The 20,793-nt window shown below is 48.6% G+C and overlaps 1 protein-coding gene and 1 long non-coding RNA gene across 7 annotated transcripts in view; one reads left to right on the top strand and one right to left on the bottom strand.

Moving 5' to 3' along the window:
• LOC110256581 (protein O-linked-mannose beta-1,4-N-acetylglucosaminyltransferase 2) overlaps positions 1-20,793 on the bottom strand; it is a 104,686-nt gene that overhangs the window by 31,364 nt on the left and 52,529 nt on the right. The window contains exons 5-8 of one of the 6 annotated variants that reach the window (XR_014822864.1): positions 15,453-15,601; positions 10,728-10,865; positions 9,330-9,400; positions 1,736-2,808 (exon numbers count right to left, since the gene is read on the bottom strand). The exons of 1 other annotated variant lie outside the window; for it this stretch is intronic. The gene's annotated coding sequence lies outside the window, so the exon portion shown is untranslated. Of the gene's footprint in view, positions 1-1,735; positions 2,809-9,329; positions 9,401-10,727; positions 10,866-15,452; positions 15,602-16,419; positions 16,981-20,793 lie in introns of those variants that run through there. 4 more of the 6 variants (XR_014822868.1, XR_014822866.1, XR_014822863.1 and 1 more) reach the window with 4 other exon arrangements.
• LOC146397279 (uncharacterized) lies at positions 5,045-9,701 on the top strand. Its single transcript, XR_014822924.1, has 3 exons — positions 5,045-5,193; positions 6,026-7,617; positions 7,956-9,701. It is a non-coding gene; the product is annotated as an uncharacterized LOC146397279 (long non-coding RNA).

Raw genomic sequence — 20,793 nt, 5'->3', positions numbered from 1 at the left:
CAGGGCTCCACTTTCAGTAAATACACATTTACCAAAAAATTTTTTGGCCATACCTCCAGCATGTAGAAGTTTCCAGGCCACGGATCAAACCCGTGCCACAGCAGCCACGTGAGCCACAGCAGTGACAATGCCAGGTCCTTAACCCACTAGGCCACCTGGTAACTCTTATAAAATCATTTTAATGGCCAAATATTACTCTATCGTGTGGCATACCCATCTTTTGAAAACTAGGCCCCTATTGTTGGTCATCTCGCTTGTTTCCAATCCTTTGCTGCTATGGAAAATAAATTAAAAAAATTTTTTTAAATCATATGAACCATCTTGTAGCTAAATTGCTTCACATGCTTGATTATTTCCTAAAGCTAAATTCTTGAAATTGAACTTGCTGGGTTAAAGGGCAGGCATGTTTTTAACACTGTGGTTACATTTTGCAAAATTCTGTGCTACATGCCACTGACATTAATATGCAAAGGGAAAAAAAAAAAAGGCAGAAGAGTCCTTTTACCTTGCAAGCTTCGGCTCCCACACTGGACTTCCTGGGTCCCCCACGGGCCCCTGCCCCATGGTGGGTACCCCAGAACTTCAGCTCATTGTGCGCAGGCCCACAGGCTGAAGAGAACCCATGGAGGAGGTGGTAGGTCTGGGCCTTCCGTCCACAGCAAAGGCAAGTGCATTTTCAAGGGTGAGCAAGGGCACTCCTGGTTGCTAAAGGTGACATGATGGTTCCCAGGCCAGCCGCCCATACTCTTCCTCTGTGCCCGAGCTGATCTCAAATCAGAAAAGCAATGTCCTCTGGCTTCATTTGTCATGAGATTCTCCCAGATGACCTGGTCCCCAAACAGCTACTTGTGGGCTCAAGGACGGACATGGTGTTTGCTTTGTCCTCAGGTCTATGCCTGGAACCTTGACCCTCATGTGCCGTTTTCACCCTCGACGATTCCTGAGATGCTTGGGCCTCTTTGGATGGCATCTCTGAACAGTTGTTTCATTCATGGGCTAATATTTTCCGTGAAGCGCCTCCAAAGAAAACTTGAACACACACAGTTGCACAAAAAGAGCTGATTGCTGGTGCTCCTGGGTGCAGGAAAGCTGTGCTGGTGGCTGAGACTAGAAGCTGCTGAAAGAGTTTCAGTTTTCTGGAGACAGAACTGAGGGAGGGTCTCTCTGTGCCCAAGGAAGGTGGCCACCTGGAGCAGGGAGGTGGGCTCCATGAAGGAAGGAGCTTTGACCTTTCCCAGACCTCCCAAAGCATAGTGGAGGGCTTAGGAGTCGAACAGGTCTCTGTTCAAAGCCCAGTGCTGCACACCCTCAGAATAGGAATATGGGCAAGTGACCTGCCCTCCCTGGGCCTCAGTTTCCTTAGCTGGAAATAACAGGAGCAAAACTTTGCACCCAGGATTGTGTGAGGATCTAACTGTGTAACAACGTGCATATAAATTACATGGTAACTGCCCCCAAAGTGGTAGATGTTACTCTAGCATCAATACCACCAAGTGCATACAGAAAAGAAGCCAGACTAGGAGTTCCCGTTGTGTCGCCGCGGCAGAAACAAATCCAACTAGGAACCATGAGGTTGCAGGTTCGATCCCTGGACTCGCTCAGTGGGTTAAGGCTCTGGTGTTGCCGTGAGCTGTGGTGTAGGTTGCAGACGCGGCTCAGATGTGGCATTGCTGTTGCTCTGGCGTAGGCCGGCAGCTATAGCTCCAATTCGACCCCTAGCCTGGGAACCCCATATGCTGTGTGTACCACCCTAAAAAGAAAAAACGCAGCAGCAGCAGCCAGACTAGAATCCCCAAAAAATGGATAAAAGATCACTGGACAAGGAAGAGAAGAGGGGCAGAGGAAAGTTCAAATATGGGATTAAGAGATCCACGCTCCTGTGTATAAAACAGATAAGCATCAAGGATATATTGCAAAGCAGAGGGAATTATAACCATTATCTTGTAATGACTTTTAACAGTGTATAATCTGTAAAAATACTGAGTCACTCTGCTGTAATCTGAAACCCATACTGTAAATCAACTATACCTTAGTTGAAAAAAAAAGGCCATTGGACATCTCTCACATCATTATGGCCCCAGGGCAGGGCACCTAGTGAGCACTCAGTAAATATTTGATGAACTCGATGAATGAATATGTGCTAGGCCACGCCACCCATGGAGGTAGCAACAGCAGTGAGGAACTGGTCCCTGAAGAAGTTAAGGAGACAAGAATACTCTTCATAAAAGTAGCAGGTGATTATACAACACTTAGATGCCTGACTCTAAATCTCACATCACCCTTCTGAGGTGGTGCTTCACCTCCATTTCCAGGAGAGGAAACTGAGTCCCAGAAGCCACATAACTTGTCTCATGTTGGGCAGTTAAAGAGGGTGGAGCAGCATCCACGTCTAGATCCTGGGGCTGGGGACCCTTCGGGCTGGGGACCCTCCAGGCTGGGCAAGGAGAGTGAACTCAGCTCACGTGGAAGGCAAGGAGGACCACGGTTCAGAGTGATGGCACCTGCCCACCCAGGAAGGGCAGAATGGACTGTGACCATAGAGACAGGTGGCAGAATAGAGAAAAAACAAAAATGGGAGGAAGCTGTTTCATCTCTGAGCTGTAAGATAGGAGGACACCTTTGCTCGGGGCGCCCTGGGCCTGTTCTCAGGTCTTCATACATATTAACTCTCTCGATCCGCCCCGCCAGATGGACTGCGCTCAGGTTTGCTCAGCAGAACTGCAGTCGGTTTGCGTGATCTTTGTCATCCAGGTGATCCGTTTGAGCTCAAATTAACAACATGCAGCTTGAACTCCTCTACTGATGTTCCTATTGCAGACAAATGGCACGACTATTACAATCTCCAGCCCTTTTTCTTTTTCCTGTACCTTTTTTTCTTTCCTCTTTACACTTGTCTTTCTCCCCAAAGCCTTAGAGTACAACTTTGTTCATGTGAAGTTTCTTAGGGGCGTTTCTATCACCTCTACTTGAGGACAAACAGGAAAAACATCAGGACCAACAAATCCTCCCAACACAGCCAAAGGTGCTTAATGGGGAACCATCAAGGGGGCCTGGTAGGATCAATGGGCCCCATTTTGAGGGAGGAAAGCCATTTGCTCCATAATTTGCTTGGACTACGGCTGTGAGGGCCCAGCCAAGCCTTGGCCAGCTCCTAGGCTGCAGCCAGACTTGTCAGCCAGGATGTCAGCTAGTGTGTCCCAACCATCCTGAGGGAAGGCCGGGTGAAGAGCAACCCAAGGGAGCCTCGCCCATCATGGGTGGCTGACCCATGAACTGGGGAGGTCACTAGAGCTGAGCCAATCACATGGACCCCCCCCACCTAGGATGTGATTCAGAAGAGAGAGACTGGCCCACTGGGAGCAGCAGGACCTGCAGGGCCCCAAAGCTGCCAGGGGTTGAGGCTCCCTAGAGAATGGGCCTATTCTGGAATCATGGCCTTTGACAGTGATCAACCTTGCATCTGAGTCTTCAAGCTTCCCTAGTTCACAGCGAGGACGTGCCATACTCAGGCCCCTCAGTGTCACTTCCCAGAACATCTGGGCTGAATACCCCACTTCCTTCCCTCCCCTGTTCCATCCCTGGTCCCCTCTGGAGCAGGTGGGAGGGGTCCACAAGTGGGCAGTGTGCTCTGCGTCAGTGTCCAAAGAAACTTTCTGGGCCATAAAGGGACCACTTGTGGCTCATCATTCAGAAAACAGTTCTTCCTTCAAGAGTCTACTCAGAAACCTGGAGCACCTAGAGTCTTTCAGCAGCGAAAGATAAACTAATGCGTACAAGGTTTGCCTGTGCTGCCCTTGACCTGCCAATAAGCCCATGGGGATGGTTACAGAGCGGTGGCCAGCCCTTGCCCGAGTGCCATGGCCTCTCCCAGCCTCAGTGCTCAGCTCTGGGGTTGGGGCTCTGGTTTTGTCTCCAAAACCAGCACCTTGGAGCTTGTAGGAAATGCAGATTCCCAGGTCTTGTCCCAGATCTGCTAGGTCAGAATCTGCCCTTTAATAGGATCTTGGTTGGTCAGCATGCAGTGGAAAGTTTCAGAAGCCTTGGCCTACACCTGCCTGTTAGGATCACCCAGGGAGCTGTCATAGCATACCGCTGCCAGTCTCAGGTGGTGGAGGGTGGCGCCTGGGAATCTGTATTTTTAAAAAGCTCTACCACCCGATTCTGATGTGCAGCTACTGGCCCAGATGAAGGGGCAGTAGGAGAGAGGGACTTATTAGCAGCTTCCTTAAACAATCCCCCTCCTGGTTTCCCCCGGGACAACAGAATCAGAACTTCCTTCCCCTGCCTTTGTACTGTTCACTCTTGCCTTCCTTTACTCTGCTGATTGCTGGGGTTGTTTCTCCTTCTGCTCTGGGCAGAGTCAGGAGAAATTCCTTGGATATGGGGCTTGTTTTTGCCCTTCGGCCTTGGCCTGACTCTGGCCCACCCTACGCAGAGGCTCCCCCTGGATCTGACCTAAGTGCTCCCAGCCACAGAACATCTTGAGAAGGCCTGACTCAGACCCAGCAAAAGGCAGATCAGCCCAAAGTTCAGCCTGTGGTCGGACCAGCAACCCCACCACCCACACGCTGCCCCCTCCCCCCCTCCTTGTTTTCAGGCTGGGCCACTGTAGGAACCCTTCCTGGTCTCCATCTGGGACAAAGAGGTGGCAGTGAGGTCCCGCCAGGGCCTGGCCCATCCTCCCGCCAGGCTTTTAAGCCCCTTAGGGAGAAAAGGTCACATAGAAGCAAAGAGTAAACTTGCTAAGCACCAAGAAAAGGATCCTACCTACCCTCTTTCTCTGAAAGCAATGCAGGAGCTGGACAAGCCAATCCCAGAGTCTTTCATTGTTCTAATCAAGGTCAAAGCTAGAACATGAGCCAGAGGGACGTACAGGTGCCCTGAAGGGGGCAGGGGTGTGATGGGGCCCAGCTTTGGGTCACAGAGAGAAGGGCCTGGGTAGAGCCCTCGGGGAGGATGACCCCCAATCCCTGTGGCCGCTGGTACCTGTCCTGACCCCATCAATCAGCCAATCAATATTCATAGGTTCCGCCTGGGTCTGACCAAATCTGATCGCCCACTGTACCGGGCTGTCTCCTCCGGCCCAAGTCTCCTCATCATCCAGGACACTTTTCCACAGCTTGGGTTTTTCTCCTGAGCTTTCCCGTCTCTGAGCCCCTGGCGGAAGGATAAAGCAAGCCGTTCCTGCAACTGGTAAATAGATCTGTTGTGATTTGCAGGCAGCCAGAGACTTGAGACCTAATTTGCTGTAACTTCAAGCTGCTTCTCACTCACTGCCACAGTTGGCTCCAGAAAGAGGGCTTTGAATTCCCTGTTTTCACCATTTCTTTCAGCTCTTTCTCCTCTTCCTTAACTTTTCTGTCTCCCTCTTCCCTTCCTCTCTAATCACTTTCCTCCTGGAATCCCAGTCCTGCCTCAGTTTCCTTATGCCTGTGGGGCAAAGTGTTAGTAGACTCTCCCCGAGGGGAGGAGCCCAGCCTTGGCAGGTTACCTGTCACAAGGGTGAGCCTGAGGGCGGCTGTCACAGGGAACCCAGAGACCCTGGGCCAGGCAGACCCGGGTTAAACTTTCTCAGCTGTTCGACTTTGAGCTCCTTGTTTTCTTTTAATGGGCTCCAGTTGCCTGGTCTGTAAAGTGCATGCTAATCATCGTCTCCTGGGGTTGCTGTGGAAATTAAAGGAGATCCTAGCCCAAGGGCCAGCCGGGGTAGGTGCTCAGTCATCCACATGCTGTCCCCGAGTGCCTGCCTCTCCTGTCCCTGTGCCTGGAGTCTGTTCTTCCAGGAGGCCATTCAAAGGCCAGGCAGAAAATAGAAAAGTGTTTCTGCTGGAAGGCAGCCCTTCCTGCTGCCCCCCCACCCCCACCCCTGAGGATCCCAAACTCCTCTTTTATGTTATTTTTTATTTTTGAATTAAAGTATAGTTGGTTTACAGTGTTGTGCCAATTTCTGCTGTATAGCAGTAACCCAGTCATATGTATTATGTAATATACATATTCTCTTTTTCTTCTATTATCTTCCATCAAGGTCTCTCCCAAGAGAGTGGATATGGTTCCATGTGCTGTGCGGCAGGACGTCATTGCCAACTCCTCTTCTAGTTTTGTTCTCGCTTTTCAGTTTCCTTGGTGTGTCTTCCCCTCTGGCCCCACTAACTGTCTGTAAATGACAGACAAGGCCACCCACAGGGGGTCGGAGAATGGGGAGTACCTGTGCCCCTGTTCCAGCTCTTACCTTGAGGGCAGTGGTTTCATTCCCCGACAACCTAAGCAGGTATCGGGAATATAAATTCAGGCCCGGTCGTGGGGCTTCTGGGCAGAGGGGGCGCTGAATCAGACAATAGTGCCTGGAGCCAGGCTGACGTGTGGCCCCTAAACTCCATGACCGTAGGCAGTTCTTTATCTCCTGCAGTCCTTATCTATAATTGCTGGTGATAACCTCTTCCTTAAGGGATTGTTGAAAGTCCTGAAGGAGGTCACCTCTTCTGACCTATAGCACGTGTGCAATAAGGCTTCCCTCGGCCCATGTGATCTCCACAGCCTCACCAGCACCCTTCATAGCACAGCTCCCTGTGCTCTGTGCCCCAGGGTCTTCCTAGTGCCTGGCATCCCTTCTCACTTTGTGTTCCCATCATGACCCTAAGAGGTTGCACTTTTGAAGTGTTACAGCCTTTCTCCTCTTCCAGATAAGAAAAGAGAAGTAAAGTCACCTGCTCACAGTGACCCAGCAGGGAGTGACTGTCACTGCGGTGGGAGGGCCTTTGCAGCTTTATTTGCATGGGAAGTTTTCCCAGGGAACTTTGAGGGGGGTGGGAGTCCTACACCCCAAAGTAGACAGGGCTCCAGAACCTTCCGTGGCTCTCTTGCAAAACGAACCCGCAAGGAACGCAGGGGTCAAATGAGGCCAACAATTCAGGGACTTGGCAGGTGCTGCCGGATTTGTGGTCATCAGCCCCTGCTGGGCCTGCCTTCCTCCTCCATTTCCTGGGCCATCTTTTATCCAGGATGTCCCCTTTTCTCCAGAACGCCTTCCAGCAAATCCAATAAAAGCAGGGACCAGGTGAGCAGGAATAGCCTGGATGTCAGAGATCAACAGACATCTAGCCACAAAGCCCGAGCATATTTGCTTTGTAACCTGAAATTATTATTTTTGTTTCAAAGGCTTTAATTTAGGAAGATCTAGATGTTCATCAAGGCTCCAACTGCTGAGGAAAGTGTATTTTAAAGGCCAGCTGCAGAGGCAAACACACTTTGCCTTTGCCGTTCTGTTGGGGCTGCATCCAGCCTTGACATTAAAACAGTTCCGTTTCTGTGCTGACAGCGTATGTGGACACAGCCAGGATTTCCCGTGCCTCCACCCTGCCATTTCCTCTCTGCGTCTGAGCTGCTCTCCTCCTTTCCTCTCTCCCTCCCTCCCCACAACTTACTCAGATCTGTGAGTAAATGTTCAGGAATGTTCTGGAAAGTGGGATCATTTAGGCTCCAGACAGGCAGGGGTTCAAAGTCCAGCTCAACCATTTCTGGGCTATGCACACACACGGCCAGTTCACCTCTCTGAGTGTCAGATGTTCACCTGGAAACTGAGATCACATGAAGGTGGATTTGCCCGGAGCCTGGCACAAGGTAAAGGGGTAATAAATGGAATCAGGCAATATGCCTTTTGACCAGGAGTTCCCATAGTGGCTTGGTGGTAATGAACCCGACTAGAATCCATGAAGAGGCAGGTTTGATCCCTGGCCTTGCCCAGTGGGTTAAGGATCTGGCATTGCTGTGAGCTGTGGTGTAGGCCAATAGCTGTAGCTCTGATTTGACCCCTAGCCTGGGAACCTCCATAAGCTGTGGGTGGGGCCCTAAAAAAAAAAACCAAAAAAACCCTTTCAACCAAAGCCAAGTGTGAGTCTGGGGCACATGTGTCCTTAGCACTTTCGAAGGACCTGCTTCCCCTTTGTCTCTCTCCATAGCCTTGGCCTCAACCGCAGATGCCTCCTGCCTTCAAGTCTGCCTCTGAGATGACCTGCTCCACATGTCCATGGCTGCTTCTGTGACTCCCTCCATCCCAAGCAAAATGGATCTGTGCCACTCTCTGCCCAGCGTTCAGCTGGGCTGATGAACCAACCTTGGCTGACACTTCAACGGAGAGAGGCGATGTTTGACCAAGACCCAGAGACAAGGCATCAGGGAAGCAGAGGCTGCCAGTCACCCATATTTCCCAAATATCTGGGCCAGGAGCTCACTCTTGCCAATGCCACTAAGAACTATGAATGGTAACCATTTGGGCAGGTTGCAGACCTATGGCAGAAGGAAGATGTCCGTCTTTGAACTTGAGATCACACTGCTTAGGCAGCTGCTAGGCCAATCTCTGTCCATGATGCCTGCCTTTCCACAGCAAGCAGAGGGCCATGGAAAGTGAAAGAAGGATGCCCACATGCCCTCCCCCCACTCCCTCACTGCCAGGCGAGGAGAGACGCTGCGCCAGGGTCCAGAGATCAGGGCTTGGACATCACTCTGCTCATGACTCATGCACAACACAGGCAGGTCATTACCCACTGTTGTGGCTAAAAGGCTATAATAGCACTTGGCCTCTCCCTGCTTCATATCGGTGACTCGGAGGATTAATGAGGGAATGAGTGCTAAGCTTGGTAAATGCAGCTTTATTCCCCCACTGGTCCCTCTGATTACCCCACAAAGCTGATGGGAAATAGCAAAGGTCAAAGTTCGCTTTAGATGAGGTTGAGGTCCTCTCCCAGTGTGGTTCTGAGCTCTGCGTCTGTGTCACCCTCACCTGGGTGAGGCCCTGGGGTCAGACTTAGAAAGGGGTGGGATGGGAGGGGGAATATCCTCCAAGCTCTGGCCACAAGCCTGGGGCATTTCATATGGCAAGTCAGCCAAAGGAATGGATCTTACTGGGCCTTTTGGAAACTTCCAGTGGCAAAACCCACAGACGGGACAGCACCTGTCAAGGCTGGAGTGAGCAGGATGGAAGCTGCCTCTCCAGGATGCTGGCTTTCAGGGCTGGTCCCCCTTGCTCTCTACCTATATAATTTGATTCTGTGATCTTTCCTGGTGGACAACCTCTAAGACACTGGTGGCTGAGGTCAGAGGCCTAGAAGGTCAGGGGGAGGGAGAGAGGCCGATGGGATGCCTGGCTGTGGCCCTGCTTGATGGAGACAGCTAGGAGAGGCCACTTCCCACAGGGCTGTGGCTCTTTCCGCGCAAGATTTGGAGCTTTCTCGGGGAAAGGTCAAGACGGGACTAAACCAACTCTGCCAACTAAGGAATGCGGCTTGCCATCCAGCTCTACAAGGATTGAGTCATTTGCCTTTGCTATCACTGACCTTTAACACACACTGAAAGAGTTCAGGGCAGAGATCAGGAACACGGCACAGCACTCCAGGCTCTGGGAAAACTAGCAGAACAGGCCTTTCATTAGACATTTGCGGGAGAAAATTTTATGAATCCAAGTTCTCACATCTTCCTACACTTGGAAAAGCACTGAAATCATTAACCAAGATGACTGTTCCTCATGACAAGTAGTAACCTTCTACCGAGATGTGTGCTTGGTTGCATGTACCCTTTTCTAAATTCATAGATATGCTGACCTTCCCCCTTTCCCCCTTTGGGACAGTTTCTCAGAGCCTGTGAGAGACTGTCTTCTGTGCTACATTCCTCGCTAAGTCCCCAAATAAAACTGAAACTCACGACACTCACAAGTGTCTTCTTTTCTTTTTTGGCCGTGCCTATGGCACGTGGAAGTTCCCGGGCCAGGGATCAAACCTGAGCCAAAGCAGTGACAACACTGAGTCCTTAACTGCTAGGCCACCAGGGAACTCCACCTGTGCTTTTACTTCAGTCAACAATCCTCCAAAGAATCCATCTTGGGAGAGAGAAGATTCTTCCCAGTTTAACTTTGGTCTGATAGATAATAATTCACATGGTTCAAAATCAATATAAATTAGATACAATGGGAAATGGAGCTCCACCTCTGCCCTGGTTTACTGATTCTGCCCATGATGCCTGCTACTCTTACTGGTTTCTTATATATCCTTCTAGTATTTCTTTCTGTAAATTCAAATGTGTGTTTTCACTCTGCCTTCTCCCTCAAGTACACAAAAGTTAGCGCATGGTTGTGTCCTGGCATTGGTCAGGGTCTCCGTGGGAAGTAATTGGCAGCTGGATAACTGAGGAAGGGTTCATGAAAGACTGTGGACAGAGGTGTGGTCCGGCTGCAGGGAAAGCAATGGGAATGTGCACTTCGCCAGGGCTGAGGACCATGGGGAGCCCCAAGCCTGCAGAGATCAGGGACAGGAGATGCTAGGAGCCAGAGATGGGGAGGGGGAGGGAGAGAGGGAGAGAGAGGACACTTTACAGAGAGGCCTCAAGGAAGAGGGACAAGGCACTGCAGTGCAGGGAAGAAGCCAGAGACTCAAAAACCGCCCTCACTGCCCCCTGCTCTCTGGATCTTTTGTGGGGCCCCCACTGGCCCATCCCGGCCAGAAGTCTGGGACTAGAAGGTCTGTGGGTGTAGACTCTAGAAGCCAGCCTCCGAAGACAAAGATCAGGCTGAGAAGGGTGTGAGTGTCTGGGGTGGGAGGGGTGGCACGTGCACACCTGGAGAGCACGCAGGTCACCTGCCCAGGACCTTGCTCCCTACATCACCTGACAGCCAATCCTGGCACTGGTTCCGTTTTATTCGCTGATGTGGCTTCTAGCATTGCTTGGATGCACTTCCTCACCTTCCCTGCCAGCACTGCCACCAAACTTCTTAGCCGCCTGCTGCTCCGCTGTCCAGAAGGAATCACGACACCCAGTGTAACACCATGTAATGCAGCCTAGGGTCCAGGCACCAGCCAGCCTGCTGCAGTGATGCTTCCCTTCAAAACCAAACAAAAATCTTCAACCAGCATACACCTCCCCACCAGCAGCCCAGTGCTCTTGGGGACCCTGCCAAGGAGGTCTGGGTGCCTGACCCCTCACCCTGCCCCCCTGGCTCCTCACCTTCCTTCCTCGCCTCTGGCTCCCCAGGCCATTGTTGGCCCCTGACTGTCCCCATCCAGCCCTGCTGTCCAAGCAGGGACACAGCTTCCCTGGCCCCACACAGTCTGTCCTTGGGGCATGGGGACAGCAGAGGGGTATAAGGGCACAGATCAGGAACCCATTTAAAATGTATCACCAGGAGTTCCCATTGTGGCACAGCAGAAACTAATTCAACTAGGAACCATGAGGTTGCCAGTTCGATCCCTGGCCTTGATCAGTGGGTTAAGGATGCGGCGTTGCCATGACCTGTGGTATAGGTCGCAGACACAGCTTGGATCTGGCATTGCTGTGGCTGTGGTTAGGCTGGCGGCTAGAGCTCCCATTCAACCCTAGCCTGGGAACCTCCATATGCCGCGGGTGCGGCCCTACAAGGACAAAAGACAAAAATTAAAATAAAATAAAATGTATCACCAGACCTCAGTGCTGGCAGAACTCACTGCCGGCCCTGCCCCAGGGGCTCAGGGAGTCTTTCCTTGGCCATCTGTCTCCCTGGCCTCCTGCTACTGCCGAGTTCCTGAGCCTGCCTCCCACCCCTCTTCATTTCCTCTCTCCCCTGAGACAAGCCCCAGGCCGCCCTTGCCTGTTCACATCCTAGTCTGTCATTTTCCCTTCTCCTTTCTCACATGGAGCAGCTGGGCTCCATTTGCCTCCACGTCTCCCCCAAGCCTGAGTCCAATTACTTGTTCTCTCAAACCCAAGGGCTGTTTTCTCTCCAGCTGATTCCCACTGGATCAGTGTATCCAATACAAATAGAAAATGCACCCTACATAAAACGTTAAATTTCCCAGTAGCTACATTTAAGGAAAATTAAAAGAAACAAGTGACATTAATTTTAGGATGCTCCATTTCACCCCATACATCCAAAATATGATCAGTTCAACATGACTCGATATAAAATTATTAATGAGATGTTTTAATTCTGGCAAATAACGAGATATTTTAAATACGTCTTTGGCACTGACAGCACATATCAATTCAGACAAACCACTTTTCATGTGCTCAGTACCATATGCGGCTAGTGGTGACCGTGCTGGGCAGAAGAGCCCTAGAAAGACCTGCAACCACCTTTTAAAAAATAAAACCAGACTCCACCACTTAGTGAGTTCCATGAGTTCACATTAATGTAACAACCCCTGTTTCACTGCCCTGGCTTCTTTCACCAGGAACACTTCCAAGCCTCTTTGCAGCTCACTCAGGATTTTCTGGAGGGGAATCTCATGCTTTTCTTCCCCCAACTCCTGTGTCTTTGTATTCATTCATTCACACATGTAAGTACCTATGGGAAAACAGATTTGTTTGCAGGTTTGTTTTTTACGTAGCATATTGTACGTATTGTTCTGGAATTTTCTTCTCCACTGAACACATTTTAGAGATCTTTTCATATCGGCATGTCAGCATCTCAGTGTTTTCAACTGGGCCATGGAATCTCATGGTATTTACTGGACCATTCCCCTACTGAAAACCACTCAAGGTGCTTCTGATTTTCACATTTGCGACCCAAGTTGCAGGAAACCTGTCTGTGCACACAGGTGAGCCCAGCTGACCCTGAACAACATGAGTTTAAATCTGATTTTCACATTTGCGACCCAAGTTGCAGGAAACCTGTCTATGCACACAGGTGAGCCCAGCTGACCCTGAACAACATGAGTTTAAACTGCAGGTCCACTTACTGGTGGATTTTTTGCTATAGACATTATCTGAGGTTGCCTGAATCTGTGGATGCAGAACCGCTGATATGGGGGGCACAGAGGGTAGGGAGGACCAACTCTATGTTATCATCTGATTTTCCACTGTGGGCGGGTCAGCGCACCTCATCCTGGCTCCGTTAAGGGTCACCTATATTTCTCCAGGGTCCAGAACTAAAAAGGTAATGGTTAAAGGTTATGCACATTTAAATTTTAAAGATGATGTCAAGTCACCCTCCAAATGCTTATCAGTTTATACTCCCACCAGAAACATACAGAGAACTCACTGTCCTATACCCCCGACAGCTCTTGGAATCATCAAACTTTAAGTTCCTTGCTAACGGGAAGACAAAGGGAGCCAGAAAAGCAAACTAGAGCCAGCATCATAAAAGATAGGCACCAGAGTTCCCTCGGTAGCACAGTGAGTTAAGAATCTGATTGCAGCAGCTAGAGTCACTGCAGAGGCACAAGTTCCATCCCTGGGCCATCAAAGTGGGTTAAAGGATCCAGCGTTGGAATTCCTGTCGTGGCTCAGTGATAATGAACCCGACTTGCATCCATGAAGATACGGGTTTGATCCCTGGCCTCGCTCAGTGAGCTGTTGTGTAGTTTGAAGACGAAGCTCAGATCCCACGTGGCTGTGGTGCAGGCCAGCAGCTGTAGCTCCGATTCGACCCCTAGCCTGGGAATTTCCATATGCTGCGGGTGTGGCCCTAAAAAGACTAAATAAATAAATAAAAGAGCCAGCATTGCAGCAGCTGAGGCTAGGATTTGATCCCTGGCCCAGGAACTCCCATATGCTGTGGGTGGGGCCAAATGAATAAATAAATAAGAGATAGTGCACCTGGCCCCACATGGTTGCGCCCAACTGCCCAGGAAACAAGGTTAATAGAGCAAGTGTAAGGAAAAGTTATCATTTACAAGTGCAGTTACTTGCCCCAGAAGAACTGAAGAGGACATTACCTCCACACAAGAGCAGGCTGATGTGAAAATAGAAACAGAGATCATGAAAATAAAAGTTTGATTCTTAAAAAAATTCAACTCAAGCGTTTTAGTGGAATAGCTGAGGAGTAAGTTATTCCTTTTAAAATCTAGTCGAAGTTTTTATCAGAAAGGGCACACAAACGGGCCAAGATGTGGAAAGTACTGGAGGGGGAAATTAAGAGACACAGGTCTGGAGTTCCCACCGTGGTGCAGTGGTTAATGAATCCGACTAGGAACCATGAGGTGCTGGGTTCGATCCCTGGCCTTGCTCAGTGGGTTAAGGATCCGGCGTTGCCGTGAGCTATGGTGTAGGTTGCAGATGTGGCTCAGATCCTGCGTTGCTGTGGCTCTGGCGTAGGCCAGCAGTTACAGCTCCAACTGGATTCCTAGCCTGGGAACCTCCATATGCCGCAGGAGTGGCCCAAGAAATGGCAAAAAGACAAAAAAAAAGAGACACAAGTCTAAACTCACACAGTGTGGTAGGTCACTTATATGTCAAAAACAAATGCATGGATAGGGCAATCGGATCTATGGTTATCAGAAGTGGGGTGCAGTGAGGGGACTGGGGGATGGTGGTCAGAAGGGACAAAACGTCCAGTTATAAGATAAATAAGTACCAGGATGTCACATACAACAGGATATATGTAATTAACTTTGCTGGATGGTCTATGTGAAAGTTGTTAAGAGCAAGTCCTACCAGTTCTCATCACGAGGAAAAACATGTGTTTCCTATTTCTTTAATACTGTATCTCTGTGATTCACTAAAATTATTGTGATACTCATTTCATGATGTATAAGTCAACTCTGCATGCTGTACACCTGACATGGTACTGTAAATCCGTCATATCTCAATAAAACTGAAAGAAAAGACAGAAAAAATATGGGATGGGATCCTGGGGAAAAAAAGAGAGATGTAGGTGTACAAGTTTAAACATTCACCTAATAGGATTCTCAGAGGAGGAAAAGGAATAATCAAAGGAAACTTCCTGGGACTGAAGACACACTGGCAAGAAGAAACTAGACCCACACTTCAACACTGATCACTGATTCTTGTTCACTTGGAAATTTTCCTTTCTTTTTTTTTTTTTTTGGCTGCACCCGAGGCATGCTGAAGTTTCTGGTCCAGGGATTGAACCAGTGCCACAGCAGTGACCCAAGCTACAACAGGGACAACTCCAGCAACTCCAGATACATAACTCACTGAGTCACCAGGGGACTCCTGGAGATCTTCTTAGAATACAAATATCTACCTCATCCTTTTTGATGGTTCCATAGAAGTCAGTAATGTATGCATGTGGACATGATATACACACATGTGTGTGCACACACCCACCCCATAATTCTTTCTCTGTTAATGAACACTTACATGATTCAGTAGTCACTATTATTAAACAATGTCCTAATGAATATTTTGTCCCTATATCTTCATATGATGGCTGCAGAATGGATTCCTAGAAATGTAAGTGTTGAATTACATTTGAGGATTTCATAGCTGCTGCCAAGATGCTCCCTGGAAGGCTGTCACAAATGACATTCATGAAATTGCTGATATATCAAGACATCACCAACACCGGGTAATAGGGTGGCTTTCATGTAGGCCAATTGGATGGGTGCAAAGTATAATTTGCACTTCCCTGGTGATGTGTCAGATTCTGCTCTTTTCACCTGTTTACTAGCCATATTCATATTCTCTTCTGTGAATTACCTGTGCCCTTTACCCATTTTTCTATTAGATTGACTGTCTTTTTTTTTCACCTTGAGTTTTGGAAGTTGGCTTTGTATTCTTGCTCAGTTCTCAGTAGTTCCTCTTCTATCTGAAGTGTTTCTTTGGCTTGAGTACATTTTTTTCCTACAATATCTTTTTATTTCCTTCTCTCCATTCTCTGTTCTCTCCTCTGAAGCTCCTATAAGAAAGGAATATCAGTGTTTGATTCTATACTTCATAACACTTAAAAAAAAAAAAAGTGGTATCACGGAGTTCCCTGATGACCTAGCTCACTGCTATGGCTTGGGTTTGATCCCTGGCTTGGGAACTTCTGCATGCATGGTGCCAGCAGAGCCAAAAAGATACAAAAAACAAACAAACAAAAAAAAATGACATCTCTTTAATTTTTTTTTCCAGTACATTTTTGAAGAATCCTTTAGCTCAGAGTCCCTGTTGTGGCTCAGCAGAAACGAACCCATGAGGATGAGGGTTCGATTCCTGGCCTCGCTCAGTGAGCTAAGGATCTGGCATTGCCGTGAGCTGTGGTGTAGGTCACAGACATGGCTTGGTTCCCACTTTGCTGTGGCTTTGGTATAGGCTGGCAGCTACAACTCCAATTAGACCCCTAGCCTGGTAGCCTGGGAACCTCCATGTGCCACCACAGGTTCAGCCCTAAAGAGAAAAAAAAAAAAAAAAAAAAAAAAAAAAAAAAAATAGCATCTTTTAGCTCAGTCTTCCAGCTTACCAATTTGGTTTTCAGTTATCTATTTAGCACAGTTATGGAGTTTTTTAAAAAAAGCTTTGACAGCCATGGTTTTAATTCCCAAGAACTCTGCACCTTTTTCAGAGAGGCTTTATTTTTTAAGTGGGTGTGATATTCTCTTAACTCTCTCTGGGAGAGTCATTTGAATGCCTTCAAGTTTTCTTCTCTTTGGGGTATTCTGTTTTCTTGGAGGCCATTCTATTTGTGCGCCTCCCTCAGGCTCTGGTTTTTCTGAAATAACTGGCGACTCTTACATAGCTGTCAATATTGTAGACGATCGTTGGGGCTGAACGTTGTCAGCGGCCGGAGGACATTTCCTTGCCCCCATGAGACTCCCATTCCTCAGGAAGCACAGTTGCTGATAGAGGACCAGCCTCAGGGGAGTGTGTGTGCAGAGGAGCAGTTTGTGGGCAGTGGAAAGGAAGCACTCTCCACATCCCCACCGCCCGTCTTTAGCTCCCTTTTGCACCCAGGTCATGTTGCCTGGAGTTCTGCTGGGAGGAGTCACTCTGTGCTGACTGCACACTCAGCTCTGGGGCTTTAGCACTTGGTTTGAATTTCTTCACCAATTCGTTCTTACGTTTGTCTTCTATTTCCCAGAAATTCCTTCATCTTCTGGATGTTGATCTCATTCCTCCTGACTGCTCACAACCACTAGCACTCTTTTTATTTTCTGAATTTCTTCTGTCCTTTCAGTGGGATTTAGAGACGTGCGGTACACACCAGTGTGCTCAGCCATGGTGAACTCTGAGACACCTTTTCTGCCCTTAGAATCAGTTCCTGAAAATGGGTGTCAGAAGTGGGTTCGTTGGCTCCTGCATTGATGGTGGGAATGGAAACTGGTGTAGCCATTATGGAAAACAGGATGGAGGTTCCTAAAAAACTTAAAATAGAACAACCACAGGATCTAGCAATCCCGCTCCTGGGCATATATACCAGACAAATCTTCCATTCAGAAAGATATATGCACCTCTATGTTCATAGCAGCACTATTTATAACAGCCAAGACATGAAAACAACCTAAATGTCCATCGACAGATAAATTAAGAAGAAATGGTACTACATACCATGCAATACTACTCAGCCATAAAAAAAGAACCAAATAATGCCATTCGTAGCTACGTGGATGGACCTAGAGATGATCATACTAAGGAAAGTCAGAAAGAGAAAGACAAATACCATTTGACATCATTTATATGTGGAATCTAAAATATGACACACATGAACCTATCTGTGAAACAGAAACAGACTCACAGACATAGAGAACAGACTTGTGGTTGCCGAGGGGGAGAGGGAGGGAGTGGGATGGACAGGGAGTTTGGGGTTAGTAGATGAAAACCATTACATTTAGAAGCAATGAAGTCCTGCTGTGTAGCACAGAGGACAATATCCAGTCACTTGTGATACAGCATGATGTAAGATTATATGAGAAAAAGATATATATACATATATATATGTACATATACATGCATACATATAGGACCGAGTCACTTTGTTGTACAGCAGAAATTGACACAACAGGAGTTCCCGTGGTGGCTCAGTGATGAACGAACCCAACTAGTATCCATGAGGACTCGGGTTTGAACCCTGACCTCGCTCAGTGGTTTAAGGATCCAGCATTGCCTTGAGCCAGGGTGTAGATTGTGGATACGACTTGGATCCTGCATTGCTGTGGCTCTGGCGTAGGCTGGCAGCTGTAGCTCCGATTCAGCCTCTAGCCTGGGAACCTCCACATGCCATGGGTGCAGCTCTAAAAAGACAAAAAAAAGAAAAAAAGAAAAAAAAGAAAAGAAAAGAAATTGACACAACATTGAAAATCAACTATACTTGTATTTTAAAAATTAGAATGAAAAATAAATATGACACAAACTAATCTACAAAACAGAAGCAGACTCACAGAGAACAGACTTGTGGTTGCCAAGGGAGAGGGCTGGACTGGGAGTTTTGGATTAGCAGATGCAAACTAGTATATATAGAATGGATAAACAACAACGTCCTACTGTATAGCACAAGGAACTATATTCAATATCCTATGAAAAATAATAATGGAAAAGAAAAAAAAGAAGTGGGTTCGTTGGGTCAAAGAGCAGAAACATTTTTTGAGGTTGTCAATTCATAGCTAAAACTGCAAAAACTGCTCACTAGACTGAGGAGCAGAAGAGAAGGAAGGCCCCAGCTTTGGCAGAGAGAGAGCTTCCTTACAATCAGAGTTCCTTCACTTGCCAGCTGGGTAACCTGAGGGAGTTAGGGAACCTCTCTGAACCTTGGTTTCCTCATCAGTAAAATGGGCACAATAATGGTAGCAGCATTTAGCAATACTGTGAAGATGAACTATACAACGCATCTTCCCCAGAATCCAGCCTATAAAAGGTGTTCAATAAATGCTGCTAGTCAGCATTGTTTCAAATAAGTAGTTTGTCAGCATCAAAGAACTGTGGATTCGATTGGGTGCTTGGAAAAGCTGTCCCTTCTTGGTCACTGGCATCTCACACTCTCAGATAAATCATTTTCCAGCTTGGTGCCTCCATCTCCAAAGAGAGAAGCCTCCTTCCTACTGCCTCTCTGTGAAGGCTTCTGTAAAGCTTCCTGTTATTCAGAAAGCCCTATGAGATGCTCCAGTGAGAATCCCTGTGCATCCCTGAGGTTCTTTTCACTGGATGGGTCCTGAGCCCCTGCCTCCAGCTCCAGACTGAATCTCTATAAGACAGTTCCTCCTTCTGAGCTTGGTCAAGTGTAGCCTCCTGTGGAAGAAAATATCTGGCCCTCATTCTGGGCCAGCTTCCAGAAATGCAATTTCTTCCTCAGCTGGGACATTGGGTCTTAGGACTCCCTTTCCTATTTGACAACTTATTAATCAGAAATCCCCAGCAAACCTGCTCCAGGGAGGCAGGCTAAGCCCTCTCCATGGCCACATTCCAGTCCAGGCTCAGGATGCCAGTACCCAAGTGTTTATGCCCAGCCCAGAGGAAGGGACGGAGGCAGCTCTCCTTAGAACCTCTGAAGTCACTGGCCCAGGGGTGCAAAGGCTGGGGTGGGGGACAGGTGGGAGGAGTGTCAGAAAAAACCAGCTCAAGGGTAAAGAGAGAAAGAAGTCTATACTGTAGAACCAAGGCAGGCCCAGCACAGAGGTTGGCCAGGGCCAGCACACTGAAGGCCACCAGGGCAAGATTGCAACAGATCAGAACTGAGGCAAGGGGTGGGGGGTGAGGGGTGAGGGGAAGATAGGGCGGCAGCAGTGGGATGAGCTCATTTGAAGAATTAACTGGAAGGTTGGAGGGCAACCACAGTGTTTGCCAGGTTGTTTTTGTTTGGATTCAGTAAGCAGTAAACAAGCAGACAAATAAGGTGCAGGGCATGAACTTGACAGGGAGCTGGCCTTTGCGCAGAAAGAATTGTCACTATAAGAGTCTCTTCCTTTCTCCCCATTCGCGGCAGGGCTGGTGGCTACTACGCTAGAATGGGGCTAGATGGAGGCAGGTAGAGCCAGAGAAGATGCCTTCCAGAAGCTGAACAAATAGAAGGCAAGAAGGACATCAGGTACAGGTGAGCCCCTCAAGGAGGAGAGGTTCACTCCCCAAAGGGGCCTTCCTGCCCCATCCCTTTAGCCCTTCTCTCCACACAACTGGCCCTTCCCTTTGCTCCCTGAAGGGCTGTGTGCAGCCAACACATAAGTCCCATCTGGCAGCCTCTGCAGTAACAAGAGGACCATGATGGTGGCTAAATATGCCCCCTGACTTCCTCCTGGTGAGACAGGAAAGTAAGGCACAGAAAGGCTGAGTAACATGTTCAAGGTCACACAGCAAGGAGTAGGAAGCAGAAATCCAAACCAGGTGGTTTCTTCAGAGTATAGGTTAAATGATCCCATGGGGTTCCCGCAGAGGTGCAGTGGGTTAAGAATCCAACCACAGCAGCTCAGGTTGCTGCCGAAGTGCAGGTTTGATCCCCGGCCCAGCCAGCACTGCCACACTATGGTGTAGGTCGCAGCTGTGGCTCCAATTCAACCCCTGGCTCAGGAGCTTCTATGTGCCTCAGGTGCAGCCATAAAATGGAAAGAGAAAAGGAGAGGAGAGGAGAGGAGAGGAGGGGAGGGGAAGGGAGGGGAGGGAAGGGAAGGGAAGGGTAGGGAAGGGAAAGGGAAAGGGAAAGGGAAAGGGAAAGGGAAAGGAAAGGGAAAGGAAAGGAAAGGAAAGGAAAGGAAAGGAAAGGAAAGGAAAGGAAAGGAAAGGAAAGGAAATCCAACTGCAGTGGCTCAGTTCCTCTGTGTAGGCATGGGTTTGATCCCAGCCTGGCTCAGTGGATTAAAGGACCCAGTGCACAATAAGTTGCAGCTGTGGCTCAGATTCAGTCCTTGGCCTGGGAAGTTCCATATGCCGCTGGGGGCAGCCATTTAACAAAACAAAAGCAAAAACAAACGACCCCAGAACTCCAGGAGGAATAAATGGTAAGGTTCCCAGAAGCCGCCCCCCCAACCCCACCCCTGAGCACCCAGCATGCAGCTAGGGCAGCAAGTCCTAGCTAGGGCTGCTGGGAGAGCAGGGGAAGACTGAGAAAGTGAAGGTAGGAACAGCCCTTGGGGAATGAATTCTGGCTCAAATTATCTTCATATTTGGGGAGATTATAAGAGTGGA

The sequence above is a fragment of the Sus scrofa genome, chromosome 13 (genome assembly GCF_054392235.1).
Source record: "Sus scrofa isolate SSC_HxYL_T2T_F1_AM1 chromosome 13, Sscrofa_HxYL_maternal_Yorkshire_Landrace_v2.0, whole genome shotgun sequence".
NCBI classification, from domain to species: domain Eukaryota; kingdom Metazoa; phylum Chordata; class Mammalia; order Artiodactyla; family Suidae; genus Sus; species Sus scrofa.
This window is presented reverse-complemented; position numbering and strand designations above follow the sequence as displayed.